The sequence below is a fragment of the Callospermophilus lateralis genome, unplaced genomic scaffold, assembly GCF_048772815.1.
Source record: "Callospermophilus lateralis isolate mCalLat2 unplaced genomic scaffold, mCalLat2.hap1 Scaffold_127, whole genome shotgun sequence".
NCBI lineage: Eukaryota > Metazoa > Chordata > Mammalia > Rodentia > Sciuridae > Callospermophilus > Callospermophilus lateralis.
Genome location: NW_027512450.1, coordinates 935,731 through 941,355, shown reverse-complemented (window position 1 = coordinate 941,355; position 5,625 = coordinate 935,731). Strand labels below are relative to the sequence as shown.

The window sequence follows — 5,625 nt, the reverse complement described above, 5'->3', positions numbered from 1 at the left end:
CAGCGCCAAAAAAGGAGAAACCGCGGCGCTGGGAGAGTGAAGGCTCCACACGGCCCACTAGGTAAGGTTGTCCTCCGACTTTCGTCCCCCTGCGAGGCGGTGGGCTCGGGTGGCAGCACCGCCTGGGACCTCCTCCCCCCGTTACCTGTGGTGAACGGTGGAGGAGCCGGGAGAGGCAGAGCCCGCAGGACACAGGCAGGGCCGGGCAGAGTTCCGGAAGCCCCCGTAGTGCGGCCGGCGGAGGCAGGTCACAGTGGACCGCCAACTTCCCCGTCCACTGGCCCAGCTGCAGGGCCGTTCCGGGGCCGGGGAGAGGCGGCCGCATCCTGCCGGTGCAGGCGGGCGGAGAATGCGGCCTGAGGGGCAGGGGCAGAGGTAGGGGCAGGGGCAGAAGCTGCACGAACCAGCTAAGCGCCGACTCACCTCCGCCGCCACCGTAGCCGCCGCGCTGGCGGGCCGCCACAGGAAGCGCAGCTACGTCACGTCCGGCTCGACGGGCTGCGGCGCCGCCGCGAAGGGTGATGCTGCTGCCCGTCGCGCCGCGCGCCCGCCTGGCCCGCACTCCCGGGGCGGCCAGCACCTGCCAGTGGAGAGGGACCCCGCGGCCCAGGCGGCGCCCTTCCGCTTTGTGGCACGTCCAGTGCGCCTCCCGCGGGAGCACGAGCTCTTCGAGGTGCAGGGGCGCAGGGGCGCAGGGGCGGGGCCTGACGCTGGGGCGGGCCCCGGCCTTAACCTCGGCGCTTGTCTCCTGTAGGACCCGGACGTGCAGAGGCATCTCTACCTGCAGGATGTGCTCACGCAAATGGCCGAGGAGCCGGAGAGATCCAGGTGAGCGACACCGCCCGCGCCCGTTCCCCCGCACCGCCTCATGCAGCTGAGGGCTCAGATCCCTCCACAGAGACCCTCCGGTGCAAGCGTTGGCACGTCTACTCCGCCTGTGGCCTGTTAGGGAAATTTCATTTTTTAATAAGTAAGGCTTGGAGTGTGGCGCGGTGGCACACTCCTCGAATCCCAGCGTTCAAGGCCAGCCTGGGTCCTGTAGCAAGACCCTGTCTCACTATAAAAATGAAAAGGGCTAGGGTTGTATGTATCTCAGTGGTAGAGCACCCCTGAGTTCAGTTCCCAGTTCCAAAAGAACCTCAGGAGCTTTATTGGGCCTCTTACTCTGGATGAAAAGTCACACTGGGGTTTCTGCTTCAGCAAAGTGTGCCTCCTCCGTTGAGATTAGCCTCCTTTCCCAGGGTGCCTGAGTTCACCTGTCAGGTCCCCAGCTGCTGCCAGGTGTTCGCTGCCCTGGAGGACTACCAGCACCATTACAACATGCTACAAGGGAATGCCTGCTCCCTCTGCAGCCGCGCCTTCCCCTCCGGACACCTGCTGGATGCCCACATTCTGGAGTGGCATGACTCCCTCTTCCAGATCCTGGCGGAGAGGCAGGACATGGTGGGTAATTAATCAGGCTGGGCACACGTTGTGCTAGGGACTTGGATCAGGGAGGTGACACCCTATCTTTTGCAGTACCAGTGCTTGATTGAAGGTTGCCCAGAGAAGTTTAAGACCAGCCAAGACCAGAAGGATCACATGGTGAGGTTCCACCTGTACCCCGCGGATTTCCAGTTTGATAAGCCCAAGACAAGCAGAGGGTACGTGAGGAGTAGGGTTGTTGGTGGCCCCTGGTCTTAGGAGATGTGAGAGCAGCTTGAATGGGTGGAGGCTTTTTTTGTTTGTATATACCTGCAGGTAGCTGACATTCTGACCATGGGGATCAGTACTCAAAGGTGTTACACAAATAGGGTAGTCTCCCCGCAAAGGGAAATCGCAGAGGAGTTCCTGGCCAGGAGTAGCGAAACAGGGATGTAGGAATGGCAGGCACTCCTTTCCCATACTTGCACCTGGGCTGAATCCCACATGCCCTAGTTTTCAGAGTTAGGAAGCTGCCAGCAGGGGCCTATGGAGTTCATCCAAAGCCATGAGCATCCTCTCCCTTGGTAGGCTTATACCATGTGGCACCATAAAAACAGTATATTTGAAAGACAGAGTATGATCATATTTAAATATATAAAATACAGGGCATATTATGTGAACTGTGACCTTGCCATAAGCATTCACCCCTTTTTTTTTGATAGCCTGGAAATTGCACTGTAAAATTAGGCTATGCCAACAGAGTAAGAATATCTTTGCAAGAAAAAAAGTGTCCTTTGCTTGAAAGTTTATTTCTGGGGAAAGCCAGGGCTGTGGGAGTTATGCTGAGCCGTTGCTGACACTCTGTCTTCTGCAACCCAGCCATTCGGGGGTCTGATGCTGACCTGTCAACTGCAGCCCTCAGGGATGAAGGGGATGCAATGGAAGTCTGCTCTGAGCCTGCAGCAGCACACCTAGCACCTGTAGGTGAGAAGCGGACCTACATCCACAGGTCAGTGTGGACATCTTCTTGAGACAGTAACACTGGGCAAGTGTTGGCCTCATGAGGTTGAAAACCAGAACATTCTGGTGTGTTATGAGATAGGTTAGGTAAATTCAGGGCTAGTCGAACTTGTGTTTCCCATTTTTTCACAGATATCCTTCAGTGATTCGCGTCCCTGTGTACAGAGCTGAGCAGGGACCTGATCCAGAGTCTAAGCTGATAAAAGGCAGAGACAAAATGATGGCAGAGATGTCAAGCTTTTCATCCTGCTTTGAGTTACCCATTGGGCATCTGCAGGCCTAATTGGAGGGTCAGTGTTTTAGCAAAAGCAGCTTCTAATTCTCTGTTAAAATTTCTCCCTAGAAAAAAATAAAAATATCATATTACATATTTAAGAATTTCCTTATTGACTAAGAGATCACTCAGTGTAAAAGGTATTTATTACAACTTAAGCAGTTCCAAAGAACAAAACACAGATTGCTAATTGTACAGAGATTGAACACAATTTGAAATTGTGCATATTCTAGAAAATAAAATTTTCTTTGTAAAGGTGACCAAACTTCAATATATTATGCAGAACATTCAAAATTCAGTATTTTGAAATATTTAGTTAGAAATTAATTGAAACATCGAGGCATAACTAAATGTCCATTCATGCTTTTTTTTTTACTTCTTAAATACTTTAATGTAGCAAAGTAGTAACATAAAATTTCAATGTACAAACAGTTGCATTGGCAAACAGAGTTTTTTAAAAATTTACTTTCTTAAAATTAAAACATTATGTTTGAATTATTTGAGCAAGATAATAAAAATAAGTTGGTAGATATTGATTAAATAATCTGATTTTCGGTGTTCCCTACAGCAGAATGCATTCTTTGGTCTATCAAAATTCAACTGTTTTATCAGAAGAGTACTTATTATTCTTTAAAAAATGAAATTCACATTGTATTGTGCTTATGGTGTAATAACATTGCTGTATTTTTTTAACAAGTTACCATTTGCCTGTGAGCTAAAAACAAATTTAAATGATTTTAAGTAACTCTTTCATTATAAAGTACTTTGTATGAATGGAAAGCTCAATGCAAATAGATTATAAGGAACACACAAAATTCATGGGGAAATGAATGGTAAACATGAGCAAGTCCTAGTGGATTTTGAATATCTGTCTATGCTCACTGTAAACCTTTGTTGACCTTATATAAATGACTCATTTCACAATCCATTGATAAAATATCACTCCTTCTCTGTAGGTTGTTTTAAAAATCTGGATAGTAATACAGTGCAATGACTATGCTTCCTCATTGCTATTCATGCTTTTAAGAAACCCACTAACTGAGAGAGCTAAAGTGCCTGCTAAAATCTTTCCCAAAGATTGTTTGGTTTTAAACTGCATTTAATGCTGAAGAGAAACATATTCCATGTCCAGGGAAATCATTCTGGTGATGAAGCCTTTTGAAGCTTAAAAGAGTGCCTGCCTACCTTCCAGAATTAGACTGCATGGAGGTAATTGAGCCCAATGGCAGTTTTATCCCCAGTGAAATTACTTTCACTGCACAGAGTATAAGGTATCTGAAGATTTATCTGACACTCTTGATACCTCAGCAGTGACACTGATGTTGAATGACACATTTGGCATAAGGGAAGGATCATTTCTCTCTAGAATGCTCTATATTTGTTAATTAAATGATCACTGCAGGATGCATCCTCTTCATGAATATAAATTACTAGCCCAGCAAAGGGCTCAGGTTTGTACGCCATCTTTTATTATGAAGGATTTTCAAGGATGCAATGAACCCATTTTACATTGCTAGTTGACATATATTTAGGGATTGCTTTATCCTGCACTGAACATTGTCCATAAGTAACTGTTATATTCAGGATGTAGCTCAGTAAATATAACAGCTCTTATCCTCAGTTGTGGAAGTTTATTTATTTTTTCTTAACTAGGCATGTATTGCCAGAAGAATTCTGCATACCCATGCAGTTTGGTAACAGGCTACAATACTTACCTCTATTTCTTTCAATGCTCTATTGACAATTGCTGACATGCTATATGCTTAAATTTGGCCATCATTGATTTTTATTTCCACTTTGGCACTATTATTCGAACTCAATGAGATTTCTAAGTAACAGAGTATACGCTGGTAGCTGTGTTTCTCACTGGAATATAAACTCCTTGAGGGCAGAGATTTTTAATCTAATTCACTCATGATATATGGTTCAAATAGTGTCTGGTACATAACGGGTGCTTAGTACATATTTTGGGGTGGACTAAATTGATGATATTGATGAGCAAAAGGAAAGAAGTAAATTTACAATAATATCTTCATTGAAATAACATAAAATGATGGACTCATCCTAAACTATATATTATAAGTGGTGTAACAAATATAGAATAAATTGAACAGAAATACAAATAACTGGGGGAAATGTAATAAATTCCTCACTTTAATGGAGATTTGATTTCCTTTATTCCACTTATTTCTTTGAGCAACTCTCTTAGGTAACCTTCCCACTTGGTAATCATATTTCTGTTTTTATTTAATCTGAATTCTAGACCCCCAACAAGTTGGCCTTTATGTTTTTCTGCTATATTATCAGGGTCACATTTTCTAGGGTTCCAATTTTTTACTATATAATTAATCTAATATATAATACTTGGAATTATTAATTTTTAAAATTGTTCTTATTGATTTTAGGTGTAAGAAATTTATATACTGATTATTGTAATTGTTTTTCCTAAACAGGCAATAAAGTGTCTTACTCTAAAAAAAATCAGAATTTTTTGATACTTTATTCCATCATTTAGAAATTATCATTTCCAAATGGGGTCAATACTTATTGTTCTAACTTCTGACAAGGAATTGTTTAAATAACACTTTGTGATACAACGTGTAAAATAATATTTGCTTTATAACTTTCTAACTGGTGTCTTAAACTGGGAATAGATAAAATTGATGTAATATACTTGCCAAATTTGGAATTTCATGCTGAATTGCATATCATTCAATATTTGCTTGCTGTATCAAGATGGCATTATTATATTCAGTGTTTAAATTTATCAATATTTTAATTACAAAGCCAGATATAATATAGTAACTAATAAGCTTTTATACAAAATGATACAGAAGCCAAAATTTAGTGCTTGTTTTAAAATTGAAATCATGGAAGAAACTACAATTATTTTTAAAAAAGTGTTTATAGTGATATTATATTTATGC

At 43.2% G+C, this 5,625-nt stretch overlaps 1 pseudogene; it reads left to right on the top strand.

The window, feature by feature from the left end:
* The first annotated feature begins 521 nt into the window (after positions 1-521).
* LOC143387313 (zinc finger protein 511-like) lies at positions 522-2,309 on the top strand (annotated as a pseudogene).
* The last annotated feature ends 3,316 nt before the right edge of the window (positions 2,310-5,625 follow it).